Raw genomic sequence first — 24,057 nt, 5'->3', positions numbered from 1 at the left:
CATTTCATTTGAAGCCTTGAGCATTTTTTAGTTTTTACTTGTATTTTGAGTCCTTTGTGATTTCAAAAAGCATAGACAGAGGAAACTAGATTTTAGTTTTGTTTTTAGCATCAAAGAAACATAATGTCAACAAAGATAAAAGGTGCAAGTGGCATTATATATATGCGGCTAAACTCCAAGCACAGACGTTCCTTAATCAATGGTGCAGTCACCGAAACACTTCAACACCATTGTGGGGTCTGTGACAAATGTTTTGTGGGTTTTGACAGTGTTTCCCTCAAATTACTTTCCATGGTATGCTTCTGTATTGATGATCTTGCTTCAAAAACTTTTTCCTACCTACCTGGAAATAAATAAATAAATAAATAAATAAATAAATAGATAAATAATCAAAACAATTAAAAATGCTAGTGCTGGTTTTGGTGAGTGACTGTTCCATGTGTAACCAAGCAAATCAGTTTTTACATCTCAACATTATTACAGTAATGGTCAAAAGCCTCACAGTTTCAGCTGCTGTTGCACTTCACCCTTTAGAGATACTCAGAGGGAGGCTACTTTGGCTATGAAAAGTTCAGAATGGAAAAGAGAAAGCACATAAAAGGAGAGGAAGAATGATTCTTTCCATCAGGTTCAGTAATTTGCATTATTTCATTTTTCCCTCAGAAAAAGTAAAATAGTGTATTTGGCAAATTGTAGGGCAGATGACTGCTATCAAAATATGCCTGTTGCTTATAAATGCTTTCTCAGTTCATCAACACATTTGTCTAAACTTCACTACAAAGTAAATTGAATGAAAACTCACGCTCAGTTATTGTACATTGGTACAAGCAAACACTGACCTAGAAGTATGGTGAGATTAAACATACAGAAATGGATTTTATCTACTTCAACTACAGGTTGCTACCTTTTCATTCATGCCTAAAATCTTAATTTCTGCACTTTGATATTTACCATTACATGACTGTATTATGGCAGCATTTTCCTCTCTGGGCTAACCTACACCATATGATCTCCAGCCTTGGGACTCAAACAGCTTAAACTATTCTCTGCCCCATCCTCATTTTATGTCACCTAATGCAAACTTCAGGACAGTTACCCAAACTGCCTACAAAATATTTCTACAGTAACAAATAGAGAGACGTCTGAAAGTCTTGTATTTTGGTTTTTATTGCTGAACTTGAAATTACATCAAATTTGCTCTTCACAGGTATTCACACACAGTCATCTGGCCCAAACAGAGTCGTGGCTTAAGCTTAAATAGCGAGCTAGTAAATGTGGCCTAGCACTGATGACTTATTTTTATGGACAGTCATGCTTTTTAAAGAGAGGGATGCTTAACCTGAATTACAGTTCTTCCAGTACAATACCTATGCTGCTAATAAGATTGTGTGCAGAGACAGTGTTGCTTTATGGTGTGCCTGTTCTCCCTGTCCATCAAATGTGACACAAGTGGCATAATGCAAGTCTATTAATTCTAACTGCAGTACTGAGGAACATGGAGGACTTCTCTGGGTATGATGGTTCATACTTTACTTCAGTCATCTTTCAGCCATTGGTTATTTGAAATGACATTAGAAAATTATATAGACTTTTGGTTCCAGCCAGAGCTCAAGATACAAATCTCTTTAAATGTTATCTATCAAGTGCCTTGCTCAGACTCACATTACCATATAAAAATTAATTATTAAAGTGAACAAGAAAAAAATTTAAATAAAGCATAATAAAAGGAGATGTTTGGATGAAACTTGATTGCATCTTGTGCCAATTCTGTATACTGTTTAGGTCCCAAATACACTTTCCAATACTCTTTTCTATGCATTTAAATTTAATTTCTTGGATACATTAAGATTTTATACATATGGTTTGTGACTGGGTGGGATTAGTGGTTTTGTTTACAAACGCTTGAGTTTTTTATTGAAACTTCATGTTTTCTTATTTCTGCTAAGATGCCAAGAGGTTCTGAGGTTTGGACACCTATAAATTAGAATTTATTATTATTATGATTACTAAAAATATTGTGTTAAGGCCCTTGGGTCATGGCTGCAATATAAAGTCTTAGTAGAAAGGAAATCAATCTTTTATACTGCTATCTCTACAGTGTAATAGTTATGAACAAACCTTTTTATGTACAGGAACAATAATAATACTTTGCACTTAAACAACTGTTCCAATTTGATTATCTCAAAGCACATTACTATCATAGATTAAATAACTTAGGGAAGTTCTTCAAGTCTCTATCAGGATCAGGAGTAGAACTTACAGTCAATTTTTTGCTTAATCCTCTAAAATAAATTGTGAGAAGCATTAAAAATATAAGGTTTTATGATGTTTATTTCATAGTTTATTTGCTTTTTACTTTCTCTGCTGTTTTATAGTAAACAAATGTCCCCTTTTTCCACCTGGACAAAACAACAGGAAACCTTGGAAATAAAAAAAAACTATACAGAATATAATTACGAATAATCACAAGAGAGACTAAAGTGCTTTTTGCAAGGAGATAGTGTATATTTTGTCAAATGAATAAAAAAAAATTGGCTGAGTTTTCTCATTAAGTTTACCTAACATATGTAATTATTATGATTGGTAACACATGGTATTCACTAATCAATTCAGTCTTGAAAATGTGTTTTTCCAGTGGGTGGCTATTTTTTGTGCACGTGTGAAGGATTTTATTCTTAACTGTATTCAAAAGTCTGTCTATGATACAGCTGGGTTTTCCCTATTGTTCTCAGGAACCATATCCCCAGCTCAAGCAATTTTGTATTGCTCCACTGACTTTACCAGAGCTGTGCCAAATTACTCCAGCTGGGCTCCTGGACCCTTATAGTGAAAGGAAGCCATTGTCATTGCAAATGTGTAGCCTCAAAACTGAGGAAGATTTCATATTCCTTTTGTTTCTAGATTAAGAGCTACGGACATTGTTACAAAGACATTCTCACCTGGGAAACATATTCTGTAATAAGTCTATCTGATTTTTTAACCTTTAACAATGATTTGAGAATGCTCAGTGTTGCATAGTTTATTATTAAGAAATAAGAATGTTTTATTGGTTTAACTCAGTACATTTACAGGGTAGGTGCCAAAAACTTTGCCCATGTTCAACGCGCTTGAATCACTGCAATTCATTTCTGAATTCATTCAAGACAAATGGAGTTTTTTATCGTTACAGTAGGAATACAAATTTATCACTGGAGAACAAAGTTGTATATTTGACAATTGGAATGGTAGTCATTTAGTCCAAATTATCTAGCTCAAGTCAAATTCATGTTTACTTGTCATGGACACATTGAAGCACGGTATGAACAGGAACACTGAATTTTTCAATCTATACCTCAAGGACTGGTGCTCTAATTAGTGGGATCTTATATAAAAAATAAATGTTATTATCAACATATAGCAAGTAAGTAAAAGTCACAAACATACTTGTAGGAAGCCTGAGCTCATGATTATATGTAGGATATATCTGAATACTCCTAGCAGACTTGGTCTTCTGTATTTAGGCAGGAGAATGAGTCAGGTGTGGCTGCAAAAATGTTGCTGTAAGCGGAGCTGGAGTGAGCTACTTCTGTGAAATTGATCTCAGACACAGTTTTATTCCATAGAAAGTGTGAAGGTGCTTTCCATACTTGGGAGTTATGCTTTCTCATGTTTATTGCAGAGTTACAGTATAATTATTAGGCTCTAGGAGGAAAACACAATACTAAGAAAATCCCAACTCCCTAACTTCTTTAAGCAGGATGTACAAGTCAGTAGATTCTCTCACTTTTCAATCTGCAATCTCTAACAGTCCGAGCTTCCTTCTTACTTCACTGCTTCATTGCAGATGCCTTGACTTGTAGCCTTTTATTCCTCTCAGCTTCTTTACATGTAAAATAAAATGGATGTTCACCTTGAATTCACACTAATGTCTGTCTTTGTTCATTGTGTTAATATGCCTAATGGCTGGCAGCAGTCAGGCTGAGATACATCTTGTAATTTGTGCATACTCCCATCAGCTCAGACAATATAACAACCTGAAACAAATCCATTTAATTAAAGTATGGATAAAAATGAATGGACTTTTTTAAGCTTAAAAGTGTAGAACCTTTCAGTTTTTCAGTTCCACTTTTTTGAACTGGGGATTGCTGAGATGAGCAGAAGGAAGGAAGTTTGTCAAAAATATTTTAATAGTATATAAAAGCATATAAAAGGACTAGTAATGAATCAAAAGGCATTGTCTGAACTAATCAGCATATCTGTCAGCCTATATACATCTTTTTGTTCAGATCATACTTCAGGAAAATGGGGTTTTAACACTACATGTCAAACTAACCTGACACAATTTTAATTCCTCCAGGCCTTCCCCTCAGAATAATAATCATAGAATCATTACACCTAAATCATAGGATAATTTAGGTCAGAAGAGCTTTCAGGACATCTCTAGTCCAACCTCCTGCTTACAGCAGGGTCAGCTATAAGGCCAGAGCAAGTTGCCAGGGTTTTGTCCAGTCGGGTCTTGAAAACTTCTGAGGAGGGAGATCAGACAACCTCCCTGGGCAAGCTGCTTCAGAGCCTGACAGTCCTCATGGGGAAACAGATTCTTCTTTACTGTTAAGAGAACTCAATACATTGGATATTAAGACTCAGGGGATTTCTTCTTCATAGTCTGTTTGCTGTTGTTCCCACTTGTAGGTCTATTCAGTAGCAAGGCTCAGCACGTTTCCAAAATGCACACACAGCCCCAGACACACAACCACAGACAACCGCACAGGGTGTACATATGGCCAGCACTAAGACCAGCACACACACACACACACAGAGGACCCTCACCCAGGAAAGGACTTAGGAACAGAGGTTCATGAGATGACAGGACAGATTGTGGTGATCATGCACAGGGCTTGGCCAGACAAGGGTACTTGTCAGCAGCCTGTTTACATGTGATTGCCCCCTTACCCCCCACCCCCCTTTTCATTTGCCCCCTCTTCTTCCTTCCTGATCCACCTTGATCCCTCTATTTTGCTGCTCTTCGCCCTTCCTGTAAACATCCATTATGTTTTTCACAATCCCACAAGCCCTCTCAAATATTCCATGCGAAGTTTGAATTTTCTCATAACAGCCACGGTTATATTGTTTCCCCCCCCTTTTTACCAATAATAAAGTTCTGTATGAACATCTTCAAGGCTTTCAGTAGTTCCTTCAATGGCTTGAGAGCTCTGAGCCTTGGTGTTGTTTCTGTTATCCATCGCCCCTTAGGATCTGTGTCTGGATGTTTGACGTGTTACTTCCTCTGTCTCGAGTCCCAAACTGAATGTCTTTGTATTCCACATATCCTTACATTTCTATCCAGGCACAAACTCTCCTGTTTCAATATATGCTGTGTTGCATCTTCCTGCCTCACACCACTGTGTGTCTCCGTCTTCTTGATATGCTCATAGATACTGGGGGTCCACTTTTAAGTCCCACCAAAGCCGGCTTCTCCTCCAGGCTGTGCCCTGGACCCTCAGCCTCTTCTCACAGGTCAAGTCCTCCAGTGTCTGACCATCTTGGTGGCCTGTGATGCATTTCCTGAAGTTTATCAATGATTTTCTTGTATCTGGGGGACCCAAAAATGTACACAGTATTCTCAACATGGTCTAACAAGTGCTAAGTAGACGGGGATAATCCCTTCTCTCAACTGGCTGGCTGTGTTGTTGGCCAAGGATGTTGCTGGCCATCTTTGCTTCCAGGGCACACTGCTGGCTCACATTCAGCTCACCAAAAGGACTTGCTCATGTTTTTTAGCCAAGCTGCTTCCCAGCCAGTCAAGCCTCAGCCTGTATTGCTGTTCTTCCTTCCCATGGGCAGGATTTTGCCTTTGTCCTTTTGAATTTCATAAGGTTCCTCTCAGCTCATTTCTTGAGCTGGTGTAGGTCCCCCTGGATGGCAGCTTTTCATTCAACTGGTTCCTCAGTCATGGTCTCCCGATCTTAGAACTGGAATGTAGTAGTCGCAGTAGATACAAAAGGATGGTAATGTCCTATTTACAGGAACACTGTTTTTTGAAATCACTATGTCATCCTCTTTCTTTCTAGTTTTCAAGTAAAAATATATAGCATGGTGAGTTAGCTGACAAGATGAAGGTTCCTGAGGTACAGGGCTCTTTCACTGCCTGGAATATGGACTTCTGTGGTGTTTGAAAAAAAAGGACAAAACAAAAAATAACAAGTTAATTAGTCTAGAAATACTGTTCCCTAACCATGTGCACTATATGTTTTCCCTTCTGTTTTTTTTCTACTTGAAATGTTCTGAAGGTTATTTTTCTGGAGGGTTTCTTTCTAAAATGTGGCCTAAAACTTGGCAATCAAGGTTACTCTTCCATATCAGCTTTCTAAAAATACCATGGTTGGGAAAATAATGGCTAATTATATTTCATTATAGCAAGAGTATCTATTGTTAATCAAGGCTTTTACTGCAAGGTAAAACCGGGAAGTATATAACAGACAGTAAATAAACTTCCAGGGTAACAATCAGTAAATTTTGAGAATTGTTAAGTACTTACACATGTCGACATGCAATTTAGCTGTTCTCAAACAGTAATTCTGATCTTCGGTTCTTATATGGACCAAACCCACTGTGACTGCAGGAGAAACTTGAAGATATAATGATTAGAATATTTTGATTTGATGAAAAAGATCAAACAGAAAACATCCTTAAGAGTACTATGCAGGTTGGCATGGAAACTAGGGCTATTAATCACAAACAAGTGAGCATCAGACAGCACAAGTGTCAACTTCTCCTAAAATATACAAGCATAGTATAAATCCAAAATTATATTTTAAAAAAATTATATAAAAGTACTGAATATGCAACAAACATGCCTCCAGAGAGATTACTATATAGATGAGAAGGAAATTAAGTATTGACCAATTCTATCTCTTGATGTCATAGTAATAGTGACATTGATTCATATGATCCATGTTGATGTTTTCAAGAATTTAGCCAACTAAGTCCTTCTGAGGCAATCCTTTAAAGATAATGGTTTCAACTAACTAATACATTTGGCCAAATGAGAGAATAATCATAAAGTGGATGTCCCTGGAATATTGATACTAACTCTGAGATAAGGCTTACTTAGTAAGGTTCCTCTTGGCTTTCTATTGGTGTTGGATAATCCCTTGGCTAACTCAATGTTATCGCAGGAACTTGAGGTTTAAGTAATTTGACAGGTATGTTGAAGGCCAAATTCTCTTCTTCCCATGCAGTTAATTAACTGATAGAGAATATAAAAGCCAAAGAGTGCTTGGATTAAAGAGTGCATGGACTACTTCTGTCTACATCCCAGGAGTAAGAATATGGTTTAGTTCTGCACAGAAGGCTGTATGCTACATAACACAGCACTGTGCCAGGAGGACTTTCTCAGTGTATAGGGCTTTCCACTGAGAGAGTAATCTTTCATAATTTCGTAGTATATGCCAGAGTTAATCATGGTTGAATGGACTAGTTGTCTGGAATCACTTCTATAGACCTCATGGGCTGTCACTCTAGGCTGAAGAGGGAGTCTCATCTCTTCTTTTGGCCTCCTCAACCTCATTTCTTTTCCTTCCCTTGTGGTGACTCCAATGTGATTGTGGTACCCTCACATATGGCAGGTTTAATAAGATTCAAAATCCAAGTGTTTCAAGAGAGGAAGTGCAATAAGTACAAGGATGGAATCAGGGAGAAGGATGGCATTACTATAGTAGCACTGGATTATAATCGTACGCTTAAGGCTTTACTCAACTCTGCCTGAATTCAACAAGAAAGTTTTACTGAATTTCATGTTTGCCTGGCTTTTTTTCTTATATAAGGGGTGTTTTAGGTTTTGGGGTTTTTTGGAGGTTTTTTAAAAATCTTAAATAGATGATGGCTGCAGATTTTATCCAGAGGTTTTTTACAGATATACAGCCTGCAATTAATTTTTTTTGCCTCATCATGGTGAAGATGAATGCTAAATTCACCAAGTTTGGATAGTAACCATGTGAAATCTCATCTGACTCTTCAGAGTTCAGATGAACTTGAGGGCTTTCAGTCACATGCCTCCTGTGATCAAGCAGCAGGTCCTATAGGAAACTGGATTAAAAAAAAAGGAAGATGGAGGAACCTAAAAGAGAAATTTCATTATTTCTTCCATTTTTTTGTAGTGACTTGGTGTGCAGTCAGCACTAAATTACTTCATTTTTTTTCTTAGTTGCCCCATCTGTAAAGCTGAGAACAAATCTCCTTAAATACTGCTTTGTGTGTGTGTAAAGATTTATTGGTTTAGAAATAAATAGCTCTTTGAAGCATTTACACTGCATAGATGCTATGCATTACTTCTTTTTGGTTTTGCAAAGAACATGCTTGGCTTTGCAGCTATGTGCCACGATTTTATGTGTTATGCAGAAACAGCATGTGATTTCCCTTTGACATCCTGTATCAGCACAGCAAATTGTTTCATTAAGTGCCACTTGTTCAGTAAGTGTAACAAAATTAAAGCTGAAGAAGATGAATCATATATAAGGGCAGAGATCAAGGAGCTGTTTATTTTACAAATGTCACTAATAGGCATATTTTTTCTTTAAATCAAAGAAATATTTGACTCATATCAATGGAAGCATCTGTATAATAAAAGGGCATCTGTACTTTTCAAGGCTTTGTGCATATAATTGATTTTCAAAAGAAATTTCATCACTATTTCATTTATTACTTCTGCACTACAATATTTCTTAAGTGTCACTGCTTTGCAACTTTAATTGTCAAGGGTATGACTCATAAATGTGAGTTATTTTAAAGACAAAAAGATAGAAGGAAGGGTCAAGGAACTGCTTATCTGTGGTTCAAGAAAACTTGGTAGGACTGTTTTCAATTAACCAGCAAGGTTTATAATCTAAGCAAAAGACTGCAAGTTAAATTTGAAAAAGCATCAAATAAACCACTAAGTGCTATGTCTTTTATATATTTATTTGAATTCACAGAATATTTAATATAACAATTACTACGTGAATTCATATGTACATTATGTGGAAACTCTGTAAGAATTGCATTCACAATGACTCTAAATGACCATGTTTATGTATTTATAGTCCATGGTTGATGTAGCAGAGTGAGTCAAGGTAATGGCTACTGAATCATCTTATTTGGAAATCATTCTGGCCACTTCAGCATACCTCATAGTGTATGGATATGTTATATGTTAGACTTACCTTAGATGCATATTATGCCTAAGGAAGGTGGAAGAAGGAGGATTAGGTATTTTTCTTTAAGTTTTACACTTTGTTTAGCCTTGTAGCATCAGTGGCCATTTATCTTGCCATTTAAGGATATATTTGGCTTATCTTCCCCTAAGCTTTTTCCACATTAGTGCAGGTAGGAATTAATTTCTAAATGTGTCAAAAGGTAAAAATTATTTGAAAATATTAGAGAATGTTTATTATTTTGCTCTATACTTTATAAAAGGGCATAGTAGGCACCTCTTTAATTCCATTCACTGTGTTTATGATAACAGAAAGGTCTCTGAAATGTTCCCCTTGTAGCAAGGTGCTTCTGGATGCACTTTTTCTAGGTGAACACAGCGATTGTGACTCCACTGTAGAGCAGGTTTTTTTCATGCAAACCCCACTCAGCTGGTTGGTCACCCAGTTGTCCTAATTTATAACAATACAAATAGATGAACTGAAAGAAAAAAAAAAAGGCAATGTAATGGGAAGAAAAGACTGGCTGAGAGAATTCAGGAGTATGACTAGTCCAACCAATTCTGAGATGTGACCTTCCCTCCATTCCACTACCTCTGTACTACTAGGGGGTTAATATCTGTATGCAGCTCCCATGAACAAATATTACTTGTAATTAGTCACAAGGGTAGCTGCACTCATAAATAAAAGAAGGCACATGGACCCTGATTTATAAAAAGAACTGACATCATTAAAGAACTATGTATTAAAATAAAACACCAAGCACAATCTCTGAACTTTTACTCTGATCACTTTGAGAAAGAAATGCTGAAATATACACTCTGCAGAAATAATTCTGTTAATTTCTGAAGATCTCTATGCCTGAAAAACAGAGCTGATATTGAAAATTCTGTGTATGATGGTTTAGTAGTAACAAAGTTTACTTGTAAACTTAAAACCAGGAAAAAGATCTTTGGGGTATATTTCTACCCAAGTCCTTCTGGCTTAAAGCAGGGTAAAAAATGACTAAGGCAGTAAAACTGCTTATAAGCAAACATAATTTCTTTCCTGACTGTTAATCCTCCCTTCTGCTATCCCAGGATGAAACAGCCTTAAGCACTGTTTTTGCAAGGCATAATTTCAGATTGTTGCCAACAGAAAAACTGTAGTTTTGGGGAAGGAAGCAAATGATGTCTGCAAAAGATCTTGTTTCCAAGCAGATGTCAGTAATAAAAGAAAAGTGAAATAGAGGAAATCTATGAGGCAGAAGCAAGAAGGTGTTACTGAGTTCAAAGTTTTTTTCAAGTTTTTCACTACAGTTACACTTCAGAGGGCCATCAGAGCCTACCCTGAAAGTCTGTGAGGTCTGTAGAAGCGATTCACCACAACACTAACCTCTGCTGTTCAGTTTATTGAAACTGAAAGTGAAGACCTCTGTTAAAATAAAAAGGAAAAAAAAAAAAAGAAAAGAAAAAGGAACAGTAATGAGGAAGATCCAGCATCTCAGGAAAACAGAATGAACAGGAAGGCAAAAGGGAATCTGTTATACTACTCAGGCAGCTGCACAGGCTGCTGAACTCTGGCCCAACGATGGTGCACGTCAGAAACCTGCCATGCACATTTCCTGTTTTGCATTGTTTCATGAATCCCAAAGCAGCTGCTGTGCCACTGAAGTCAGGAAAAGCCTCACCCAGCTCATTGTTTTGGACATTATGACAATAAATATTAATGATGTAAAATTAGAATTCTTCATGCCAGGGCCATAAGTCTGTCCCATGGACTTTACCATGGCCAAGAATTTATGCTGATCTTTGACTTCCACCTTATAGCTTTAACCTTTAAGATTCCAGAGCAAATTTTGTATTATATTTATTTATTATGTTATATTATATTATGTAATGTAATGTAGTGTAGTGTAATGTAAAGTATTGTAATGTAATGTAATAGGACAAACAAAATCAAGGCCAGTCTGAATTTGTATCATCTAAAGGGGTATCATGATAGAAACACAAAAAATTAAGCAGAAGGGTAATTTAGTTTCTCGGACAGGAAGCTTTCAAAGAAAACTAAGTATTCTCTCTGAAAATCCAGTGCCATAGGAGAGTTTTAAAACATTTTAGTTCCTTTTTGTCTCAGTATGGTTATGTAGAAATTTTATTAAAGTTTAAGGATTAAAGTTTGTAGGCGTTTTCCTGAAAAAGCAACTTAGCTCCTACTCAAGACTTGACCCACCTTCTGTTGAATTAAGGTAAACTTTCCCACTGATCTTAAAAGAACTTGCATTAAATTGTGGCTTTATTTGAATGAAGTGACTAAAGAGGTTACTTGGATCTTGCGTCCATGCTCATTTTTGAGCAAAACCAAAATTTGGACATATGGTCCCTTGTTTCCACAGAATCACAGAATAGTTGAGGTTGGAAGGGACCTCTGGAGATCATCTAGTCCAACTGCCCTGCTTAACGCTGGCTTATCAAAGCAGGTTTTAAAGATCAATTACTTATCCCCCGATGTATACAATGACGTCAGTTGAAAAAGTTATTTTGAGACAAGATATCTAGAAGCACCCTTTAAAAACTGATGTCATCTAAGGATTTTACCTGTAATGTACACTACATATCTCTTTATTAACATGATTTTTGCAGGCATCCCCTAGGACGAAATCACTATTTAAATTTATTTATTTTTATAAATATATAAAATCCTCTCTCCTCCAAGAAAACAAATTTATACTTATCAGTTACAACTAATGAGAGTGTTTCTCTGAACCTGTAAGAAACAGAAAATATTACAATACTCTGTGCATAAGTATCAGTTTGTAATGGCTTAGTGACAGGCAATGCAAAAAGCTTGTCACAGTGTATGAAAATATTTTTTGGCCAGAAATAATATAATCCAAAGATGTTCTTTCCTTTATTCATCAATTTTGAGACTTCTGTCATTATGAGGTTTGTATTATTCTTGTCCATTTGGCAGACTGTCAGGAAGGAGACAATACTATTAATAGCAAAAGCTACAACAAAAATCAAAAGGGAAGGAGTCCTTTAATCGGCTGAGACCGCTATGTTTATAATTAGTTCAAAATCTTTCAGAAGAATTCATACCACTGAAGTACTGGATATTAGAACTTTGAAGAGTATGTGGAAATAACCAAAGGAAGGAGAAAGTGAGGAAAAGGGGTGCTGGAAACAGAATGTTTCTTCTGAAATAGTGAACATCAGGTTATCAAAGTATACAGTATCAGATTTTATAAACATGCACAGAACTGTCAAGGATTCAAGCATCTGTACCCATTTACCACCATAAAGCATCAGAGTTTATACTTTGTAGGCACTGCAATATGTAAGGAAAACATTCAGAGGAGCAACCTTTCTGATTTTTCCACAGGTAAAACAAGGAGCAAACCATAAGAAAAAGATATCTGCAGATCTTCTGAAGACTTCCTTCAAATATTAAATGCAATAAACAGTGAAGGGTATATCCTGGGAGTTTTTGTTATTCATTCAGCATATTTTTGCCCTTATCAGAAACTGCCAATCCACGCAAGAACAAAATGAACTAGAGACCTCATGATAGCCAGCTCTCTTGTAAGACTTTCAGTATTTCCCAATGGACCAGGCACCACTAAATGTCTAACTTCTTTCCTGAATTTACTCTGATTTTTTTTTTACAAAGTAGTCTTCAAAAAGCAGTGACTTGGATTTGCCTTACAGATGGAAATTGCAAGATAATCAGGCTGAAATAAAGAACAGTCGGTTTAGAGCAATTATCTAGCAACTACCACCCTATGGATGAGTTAGATATCTTTATGACTTATTTTATATAAGAGATCAGCCAAAATAATCATTCCGGTCCTTTCATTGTTAAGATCTACTGTTCTCCTTCATCTCCTTTGCTCTTGTATTGCTTTAAAATGAACTTGAAGCCTGATCTTAGAATCTCCATTTCTAAGTGTTTCATAGTTACTCACCTGGAACTGACTCAGACTGCCTTCTAAAGGTGAAAGGCTCTACATGGCATGCTGGTTTTAACAGTGGGCCTCACTTATACACCAGGGAAGTGCTAGCTTATTAGATCTTTGAACAATATGTGGAAGTAACTGGAAGTGCTGCAAAAGTTTACTTTCATGAGCTTCTCATATCACACTCTTCATTATTCTTGCTCCCTGGAATTGCTGTTCAGTCCTTTAAAACCCTAGTGAGTTCATAACATTTAATTGTTTTCTCTTAGTTTTATTCTGGCTTCTCTTTGTGGCATGGCAAGCCAGTGCAGCAATATCCTTCCATTCAGCCCTCTGCACTAGAACTAGTCTAATTTGAAGAAAGGGATTAAAATATTTTCCTCCTCAACTACTGTGGAGAATTTATCTAGATTTGAAATTCTAAGTAGTGGGGCACATAATGTAATCCTAGGTCACCTTCTTCAGACCATTTCAGCAGAAATTGTGACTTCTAGAACAGTTGGGACCAGAGAAAGTTCTTCATGCCATACAGTTAGCGTACGGAGATTTTCAAATGAATGGGAGGCAAGGCCACAATTAATGTAATAAGTCTACCTAACATTCACAGTGGTAAAAGTAAGAGGAAAAACTTGAATTACATACAGCACAATTTCAGTTAAAGTCTGAGTTCATTCAAAGTTGAAATTCAGTGCTGTACTTAGGCTTGTAAATTCCTAATGACTGAAACTGCCAAGATCCATCAGACAAAGTTCTTATTTTATTATTGAGTATTGTGCTTTACATATATCCAGCTGGACTATGGTAATTTAGAATTCACAGCTTTCTGGTGTAAAACTGGCATAGGATTCCATTGCAGACCCAGTATCATTGTATTTAAATTATTTTTTCTAAATCAGTGTGTGAGTTTGAGGGGCCCTTCCAACAAGGAATGGATGATTTGGCTTCAAAAGCAACTGTAGATTTCCTCAAGTTGATCCCTTTTCTCTCTCCTCTCTTCGCCAGTACCATGAGCCCCTCAGTTGCCTAAATGGACCTTTGACCAGTTTTAAAAACAAGAGTAGGGATTTCCTCTAAGGCAGACGTCAACAGCTACATGTAGATCAGCCTGCCAGATGCAATGCCATTCAGGGAATACTTGAGCAGGCAGCTTTCCCTCTGAGCAGACAGTCATCCTCTTAGCAATGTGACTCAAGGACAAAAGGACAAGGCAAATGAGATAACTCCAAATGTAATCTACCAGCAGTCTAAAACCTTTTAATAGTTGGAAGCTGCTACTTGTCCTGGGGCAGTTTTGTCTCTTTTTCTAGTTGGCAAAATCTGTTGATAAGACAGGCAGCTTTGCTATCACAGTTTCAAACTAAGAAACTTGTAATGAAAGGGAATGTTAAAATATTTTGTTGGGCTTATTCAATTATGTGTGACTGTGGTTAGTGCATCGTGATGTGTGTCCTTTTTTCCATCCCTCGAAGGGAGAAGAAGCAAGTATTCCATTCAGATAGATCCCTGATTCATGTTCATGGCTCTCAGCATTCGCTGGCTTCAGGAGTTGTTTATTGAAAATATGTAGCTGAGTCTCAAAGCTAACAACATTCCCCCAGGGTACCCATTAGGCAGAAGGGCAGCACAGTTGTAAACAATCTATTTTGTAAAGTCAAAGAATTTGATAGAAAAGACATCTAAGTTATATTTGGTAAATATTTCATATTTTGCAATGCATAGCTTGCAGGGAGAGAGAAAAAAGGGGAAGACAGTTATTTTAAAAGAGTTACTCAAAGGAAAAAATATCTCTCTAATAATAATCTGATAATGTTTTTTTACAAAGTGGATACATCGTAAAAGCCCCGTCTGTGCCAGCTTATCTGAGTAGGTTCCATAGGTTTGGATGGAGAAATAGCTACCAGGAAACAACTGGCCAAAGAGAGGAAAAGTTTGTACTGGGAAGGGCATGTGAGAGCTTCCCAATGAGTGAGAAAACTTTGGAGATGATTTCTTTTGCTGAACCCACAAGAACTGGTAAAGTGAGGACATGAAGAACCTGATGCATCCGCACAAGGCCACAAGCACAGATGGGCACCCGCTGTGGCTCTGTACGGCCGGTGGCTGCTATATGCAGATGAAGACTACAGGACTGATGGTGCAGCCAGTGAATCAACAGGCGCCCGAGGGCCTCTCCAAACACGTCCCTAGAAGCCCCTGGCACATCACAGCCAGCCTCACTGCTTTGGGGAAGCACTCCAACGGGGATCACCCCGCTGGGGCTGCCCTCCCTGCTGCTTCTTCAGCCTGCTGGCTATGCATGAGCACGTGAGGGTGCAAGTGAACTATGTGAGTACATAAGCATGCTGTGTTATCGGCGGTTAAGGGTCACAGCTTGATTCTATTATTAATAACAGCTTAATGAATAAAAGGTGTTCTAAGAAATATTGGCTGTGATCTGTGCTTCCTTTCCCTCCCAACCCCTTATTAGACAAGGGAATTTACAACCAATACATGCTCAAAAGAAATACAGCGAGGAAGAAATTAGGGCATTTATAGGTGCTACAGGGTCCAATGTTAAAATTGTGGGCCTATAAAAATTAGGTAAGCAAAGATGTTTTGAGGAGCAGATATGGATAGATGACTATATTTTATTTGTAAGAACAATAGGCTCCCTGAAACTGGTGTATTTCTTTCATAAAATGTATAATTGTAACCTGATATCTGAACATGTCTTTCTCTTTCATCCTTTCTATGTCATTCTCTTCGAAAATTCTGAGAGCAGAGAGCTTGTCTTAGTGTTTGCACAGAATTTATCTCCACAATGTAAAATAAGGCCAATTATTAAATTAATTAAATAAATAATAATAATAGCTGATTGAAATAGATTAATACTGGAAGTTTTAAACAGGAATGCATGGGCATCCAGCCTCAATTTTGCATAATCTTAAAGGATTAAAATTGGATTTTATAGAATCCATGTTTCTTCTGTTAGTTTTATCACTCTTTGTCATATACAGAGCTCATCAAATATGTTAAATACTCATTCATTAAGGAGAATAACTTGTGGTAAACATCTATAGCTTTAGAAACTTCTCTCTAAGAATAATAATTACATCACAGAGATATGACTTGGTTGTGTCTCTATTTATTTTTAAATGCCTCAGTAGCCAATTCTGATTTGGTGAAACACACCAAGGTGAAACACTCTTATTTTATTTGTAGCATGATTGATTTTTAGTTATTGTTTTTCCACATTATGCTGTTTCTAAGGAGAAAAATAATGAACGACATTTGTAAAAAAAATTAACACATCTTTAAGGTTATAATAATATATTAGCAAACTTTCAACATCTATAATAGTTTTAATGATTAGAGCTAACTACAATTTTAACATGAATCTACTTACTTGAGCTTTGCATTATTGTTTGTTAAAATGTGCATGAAGCTTTCCTTTTACTTTCATGTTTTATTTTTAAAGCATAGAGTCTAACTAGCTTTACTTGCTCTGTCCTTAAATTAAAAAACAAAACAAAACAAAAAACCCAAACCAAAAAAAACCTCAAAAACCCCCTTAGATGTAGCCAAAACTCTGACAATGTTCTATAAATTAATTGTCAAACTTATTAAACCCTCAGATAATATGCTTAATTTAAATTTTGGAATGAAATCCAAAATCAGTGTCATTTGTCATCATTTAGTTTCATTGCAAATTCCTGATATCTCAAAATGTAAAGTATGACATAGTAAAAATTGATAATTGTTGTTAGTGTTCTGTTACATGTGAATGTTGTATCTGAAATTTAGATACAGTTCTTAAGAGTGTTCATACTTAACAAGACTTCAGATTTTCACTCTAACCACGGCAATTAAAACAGCAGCTTGTAGAGAATTCTTATGAGGAAAAGAAGTATTAATCTCCAGCCAACTACTGCTGGTGGGGAAGTCACTCAAGAAGTACCACAAATTGGCTGAAGGAGGGACATGAGCCTTATATGTCCCAAATGTGTGCCATATATGGTCTGGACTTGGTCTCAGACCAGAATTTTCATCCTGTACCTGAGACTATGTTTTTGCAATCATGATATGCAGATCTCAGTGTTACTGGATAATCCCAGGCTCTCTAGACTCTACTGATCTAAACAAAGGGCCAAGTCACAGGTTCAGACATTGGCGTCTTGTTTGTTTGCATGCTCTTTTGCATGGTTTTAGTTCATGCCAACTAGCACAATCCCAGGAAATGCCTGGACACCAGGATCTGTTCCCATAGAAGGTACAGATGAGGCAAGTGAGTCCAGGAGGCTGCTATCTGTGATAGACACTTTCTAAGAGTGACAAAGTACAAGCCCTGGAGCATTTTATCTGCTACCATAGACATAGCCTATGTCATACAAATCTGCTCCAGATTACCATGGAATTTCTAGCAAATTACTAAGAGCACATTGAACAGAGTTTATGCCGGATTTCTGATTTTATGCCAGTTTTCTAACAGCTGGGAGAGGACACTCAGTACCTAATCCCATACAGGCTGTAAAAGAAAAATATCCTTAAAAAATGTTTGAAATGCAATCAATAGAGCCAGTTTGCACCAGTTAATATTCTGTCATGTGGAAGGATCACCTATTGTCCAGTACCAAATGTCCTAGAACTGTACATGTGTGTGAACACTTTTTCTATGTTAATTAATATTTTGTATTTATAAATTCTGGGTTTCTTCTGATCTGTTCCGGTCCTATTTTCCAGTTATATCATTACAACCATTTCAGCCAACTGCAAAAACATACACAATAGCAAACACACTGCTTTCTCCTGCAGTACAAAGAAGAATTTTCCAGCAGGAAAGATGGATGACCTATGGTAATTATAACGCACTATACCTTGTATAGTTAAAAAAAAAATTGTGGTAAACCAGGGCACTAGGAACATTTTTATAAACTGAATTTTTCTAAAAATATAGGTCTATTCTAAGTGCATCACTATTCAGAAATCCACTCCATGTCTTATACAGATGGAATTTGATTATATTTTCTCATTCCAATTAACACTCAAATAAATAACCCTGGATGAAGGGAGGAGCCTCGAGGAGATACTCTCTACCATTTCAAGCCAGAGTCACCAGCGCCTTTTAGTCTCTAAATATGTATTTTATTAGAACATTTAAATAATTACCTAAAAATGAAATCATTTTTTCAGCTGAGAAAAGTCAGCACTATTAAGCAACAGAGACTGAACTCAAGATTTAGCAGCAAACTTCCCTCCTGTCCATCTGCCTCTTCAAAATAACTATCCTTTCAACAGACTTGGAAAGTTATTCAGGGTTAAGGCAGGACGTTTCTCAAGGAAGAAAGTACTGAGTAGGTGGGTTTTCATCTGATGACTTACTCGAGTTTTCAAGTGAAGTCCTAAATAGACCGTTTACAATCCACTTTGAAGGTAGCATTATGATAAACAACTATGGGAAGAGTCACATCTTTTGAGTCATTCTTGTTTCATGAATTCATTAATCTCAAGGGTATGACTAATAGCCAAATGTCAAAAGAATTCTTAGGTGACCGTAGCTGATAATTTATGTTCAGAATTGGCAATGCTTCTCCTCAATTTACTGATAAATCAGTTTCAAAGAGAAAGTCTATACCAGATTTATTATCATAATTACTATTTAAATCTAAATTACCTCAACTTTCAGTTGGGATTGCTCCATCCAAGATAAAATATCTTTTTTTGATTAGATTAAAATCCACACAGCAACAAATAATTTAATAAATTAAATATAATATTTGTGACATGAAATTAACTTAATCAGAGATGACATAAGACACATGGGTGTTATTAGAAGCCTTTGTATAGCAAGAAGTTGCCACAAAAACTATTGCAAGGTGCAGTACAGATGAGAAGTACTTGCCAATACATTTGAACCTGTGAATGATGGTTGGACAGATCTTGCCAATTTCTATAAGAATCTGTTTACTTTTCCTGCTGCTTCTGAATTAGTGCAATGAGCATATTGGGCCTCATCTCTGGTGCTTGTTAACACAGGTATCAGTGTTCCATGAAAAGGTACGGTTGATGTGAAATGTTTGTCTATTGATGCTTTGTTTTGACATTTCTACTGATCTGGTTTATGCTTCATAATGCAATTAGAAATTTGAAATAACTATAAGAGATACATGAATGAGTGGCAACTAAAACAAATTACTCTCCTTGGTTCATGTATTCTAAATATGCATGTTTCCACCAGCTCGTAAAGAAACCTGTGGTTAATTTACCCATCATTTACATCCTGTTCCAATGCACACTGAGGTCAGGTGAAAGATGAAAAAGATGACTACCAACATACTTACTTAAGGTAACAGAAGACCCAATGTATTTACTGTTTTTTGTTTCTTCTTGAAGTGCAGTCACCTAGAGTAGGTGATTATTTGGGAAAGATCAGTTTTAATTTATTGATTAAATTAAATATAAATTTAAATTAAGTTAAACAATATGTAAACAATATTGGTTTTATTTATCTTTTAGATTTTTTATTTACTACATCTATGTAAAAGAAATAAAGGCTAAAAAATTAAACAGATGAGTGAAGGAAACCCTAAGGACATTAATTTTAAGCCAGCCTTTTGGGATTAGAAGATTTTTGAACACTTGAAGTTGTAATTATAAAGTACATATTTAAGGAAACCTGGATCTATGCCTTTTGTCCCTTCTCGGTTTCAATCAAATTTGTAGAGTTTGATGTCAATGTTATTTAAAGACTGATTTACTCAGTGACAACTGGCTCAGTATCTCCTTTCTAATCAGCTCACCCAAACAGCTTCCTGTCTTTAAGATATTTATTTTAATCTAATTATTAATTTATTAAGTGCAATGTAAAAGTAAATTTCCACTTCTAAATAAACACTAAGTAAGCTAACTTAGTAACAAATGCGAGATTTCTGCAGGATTTGTGGCTCAGTGGAAGCCATTGTTTCAGCATGACAGTTTCAGGACATCCAAACAAACAGGAGTTTGTTTGGATGTCCTGAAAAAAAAACAACAGGAGTTTGTTTGGATAAAAGAGATGTGTTGTAATGATCTGTGAAAACCACTGTTGGTGGCCAAGTATAATGTCCCAAGTATAATGGGAACTGGCAGGCATGTTTTCGGTGATTTGGCAAATCCAAAGGAGGATGACCAAGACCCCTCAAATGGAAAATTAAGGGATGTCTTATCTGGATATTTTGGTAAGCACTGAGGAATTTTTATGCAAGCTTGATTCATTTAAGCATATAAATAGCGAGTCATTTACATTACATGACCAGCTTAGGACATCCAAGTGTCCTTTGAGAGTAGAGCTGGTTGCCAGAGAGAGTAGAGAGTAACTGGTTGCCAGTAATATCAGCCTGGGAGGCGAACTGACCCGGAGAGGAACTGCTGCCTTCTGCATTCCTGCAGCAGCTTTCCTGCGAGCTCGCAGCAGCAAGTCATTCTACGACAGTGCAATGTGGTTTTTCTCTGCAGAAGGGAGTTTCAGGAAATACATGTGTTCATGAATGTGGAGCAAGATTGCGAAAACAAATTCATGTGCTATTTCTTTACTTAAAAATGTAGCAAATTTCTGTTGATATCTCTTCACAGAAGCCGTCTGTATTATGGTATGGATTAATTTGGTTTAGTAATTTTTCAGTTCTAGGAAACCCAGTAGAAGTTCATAATTTAAAATAAATCATGAACAGTTAAAGGATTGGTGGCTGTACTTGGGAAAAATGCAATTAGAGGCATCATTAAAATTGTACAAGTCTAGGATACCCACATCATATTTTCCTGATACTAAACATTGCTCTTCTACTGTAGATTAATTCAGCCAAATGAAATACAAATTACTTTACTGACTTATACATAGTAACTTCAAAAGAGTGGCTGTGGGGGAGGGGAGGACAGTTATGGCACTTCAGCTGGAATAAGCAATGTTGTATGTATTATTAAAATCAATAAAAATAATATTTAAATGCCAAAAATACAAGTCAAAGTATAAAGCAGTATTTATGGTTTAATATAAACATGGTGTTTATGATTATCTTATTAAAGAATCTTTATTGTGAAATACAGAGTGGCACCCAATTACTCTTTCTTTCCCTGTGTCCACTTACCAACATAAGTTTTGCAGAGGCATTAAATTGTTTCTTAGAAACATTTCTGCTGAGCTTTGCTGAGAATTCTTAAGAAGCAAATAGGGTTAAGGAGCTCCAATTTTTAATTTTTTTTCCTAATTGTTATTTTTAGCTAGGTCTAACTTAAGTCTTATCTCTACTATTGTCGTGGTTTAGCCCCAGCTGGCAAGTAAGCACCATGCAGCTGCTCACTCACTCCCCCCTGGTGGGATGGGGGAGAGAATCAGAAGAGCAAAAGTAAGAAAACTCGAGGGGTGAGATAAAAACAGTTTAATAGGTAAAGCAAAAGCCGCGCACGCAAGCAAAGCAAAGCAAAGCAAGGAATTCATTCACTACTTCCCATGGGCAGGCAGGTGTTCAGGCATCTCCAGGAAAGCAGGGCTCCATCACGCGTAGTGGTTACTTGAGGAGACAAACACCATCACTCCGAATGTGCCCCCTTCCTTCTTCTTCCCCAGCTTTATATACTGAGCATGACGCCATATGGTATGGAATAGCCCTTTGGCCAGTTGGGGTCAGCTGTCCTGGCTGTGTCCCCTCCCAACTTCTTCTGCACCTGGCAGAGCATGGGAAGCTGAAAAATCCTTGACTAATGTAAGCATTACTTAGCAACAACTAAAACATCCCTGTGTTATCAACATTCTTCTCATTATTCTCAGTATAACAGCACTATACCAGCTACTAGGAAGAAAATTAACTCTATCCCAGCCAAAACCACGACAATACTGCTATTGAACTACTTTGATCAGCATTACTAGACAGGGGTTGTTTTATTATCTCTGTTGGAACTTTTCTTTTACTTTATCTACATAAGGTAAAGGAAGATTTATTTTTTTTTAAATAGGAATTTGAATTGCTGTACTGCTGTAAGGTATGTTTTAATGATGTTCATCATATTCACTTTTTATTTGCAATAGAAGTGTAGAAATTTACAATTACATACACAATGATTTATGAAATTATATTTAAGGGCACCCTAACTCCTCTATGTTAACAGCTAATGTAAATTATTGGGAGGCTCAACCTGAAATAATCACCCATACCCCATATTTCTGAAATATATAAATAAAATTAAATATCTGAGGGGAAATTAAAATATTTAGAAGTCATATTCATTTTGAAATGAAACCACTTTTTAGAACAAAAGATCTAAACATTTTATTTAGCAAATTTTGAAATTAGACAACTTTAAAGTTTTTAACAGTTTAAGTATTTATTTGAAAACAAAAAGATGATCAATTCAATGTAAATTCACAATTATGTTTTCCATCTACATAATAACTTTCAGTGAAAACTGTTTTTCTTTTTAAAAAAGCCACTTCTGTCTACTAGTGACTTATTTTGTCATTTTCTGCTCTGTATTGATATGTTGTATTTTGTAACTGACATTATAAGTAGAATAGGACAATGAACCTAAATTATGTAGTGTACTTTTCACTTGGACATATTGGTCCACGTTTCCTGTGAACTTAACCTTTTTGAAAAATATTACAGAGAGGAGAGGTGCTGTTATCTCAGCGGGCAATGGAGGAGTCAAGCTTACTAACATCATAGAGATAACACTTTTCCACTTCTGTGTATCCAGGCAGCCTATGCTGACTGTGGCCTAGATGGTGATACACTGAAAAGATTTTGAAAGAAGTAGTTGTATAACAGGTCAGGGTAGGATAAAATGTGCATAATTACTAGCATGTTTGCTCAATGGTAGAGAATGGTTTGTGCCGTTACTTAAGTAGGAATGTATTTACCACATGTATAAATGTTTGCTGTTCCCATTAATCTCTACACTCTTGATACAGTCAATGTAATATTAGTGAAAGACTTGGTAACTTGGATTACTTAGTTTCTTCTGCTTTAACTTCATTTCATTCTTGTCACTGCACATTTTTCCCTCTGGATTTATTCAGTATGTTAGTCATTAATTCTCCTGCTGAAAAAAATCCTGCAAAACTATATAGTTGTAAATGTGACAAACACGTGTCTTAACCGTGTTTCTGGTTCAATGTTCGTAACATCATAGTAATAAGAAATCATAGGGAACATAACTACATAACATCCTCTTAAATGTACAAAGATGCGTTCTCAATATTTGTTATCTGAGAAAAAAAAAATTATTTAATGGGCTGACAAGCCATTAAAACTTGAGTGCATTTTAACAATTTGTTTCCTGGAAACTTTGTGGTCATAGTTGTTAAAAACGAAAAGACTTGAGTAGGGATAGGCAAAACTAGCTGCTGTGATAAAATAACATAAAGAGCCACTGAAAACTAAAATACAACATAAAAAATCTGAAGAGTTACCTGATGGACAGATGTTGCTATTGTTCTGACTGATGCCTCATAGATGTATTCCACATCTGGCATGCAACTGTATTTTCACCTTGCTTGTTTTTGAAATGTAAAACCAGCCGTTGAATAGTGATTAGGATAGAGACGTGTGTGCTTGGCAAAGGTTTCTACAACTAAAATATCTGGCCCATACAGTACAGATCTGCTTTGTATAGATAAGACAAATTTATTCCACTAAATTTTGGTTATTTATAATGGAAAGCAATATGCTCAAAAGTGTATTTGCTTAAAAGATGGCTGAATTTCTTTCCATGTTCCTTAAACAGAGTTGGAATAATACTTTCTTACCAAATAAGAGCATCCCTTCTGCACTAAACATATTTTGCATAATTATTTTTTTTTGTAAAAGACAGATTCATATGTACTGAGATTACATGACTTAACTGATTCACCAGACCTATCATCATTTCCCAGATTAACAAATACATGTATGCCTCTGTTGTATTTTTAAGAAAAGGTAGCTTCACACGCTAAATCTCTTAGCA

The 24,057-nt window shown here is 36.2% G+C and overlaps 1 long non-coding RNA gene across 3 annotated transcripts; it reads right to left on the bottom strand.

The window, feature by feature from the left end:
- Nucleotides 1-1,156: 1,156 nt before the first annotated feature.
- Nucleotides 1,157-21,777, bottom strand: LOC140652720 (uncharacterized). 3 transcript variants are annotated; one of them, XR_012042931.1, is made up of 4 exons: nt 21,561-21,777; nt 19,422-19,482; nt 6,518-6,607; nt 1,157-6,142 (listed from the first exon to the last, which is right to left on the bottom strand). It is a non-coding gene; the product is annotated as an uncharacterized lncRNA (long non-coding RNA). The 3 variants fall into 3 exon arrangements; XR_012042930.1 differs by lacking the exon at nt 21,561-21,777 and adding an exon at nt 21,204-21,554; XR_012042929.1 differs by lacking the exon at nt 21,561-21,777 and adding an exon at nt 20,474-21,170.
- Between the last annotated feature and the right edge of the window lie 2,280 nt (nt 21,778-24,057).

This window comes from Ciconia boyciana, chromosome 6, assembly GCF_034638445.1.
Source record: "Ciconia boyciana chromosome 6, ASM3463844v1, whole genome shotgun sequence".
Taxonomy (NCBI): domain Eukaryota; kingdom Metazoa; phylum Chordata; class Aves; order Ciconiiformes; family Ciconiidae; genus Ciconia; species Ciconia boyciana.
The sequence above is the reverse complement of the archived record's forward strand: the minus strand, read 5'-3'. Positions and strand labels throughout refer to the sequence as shown.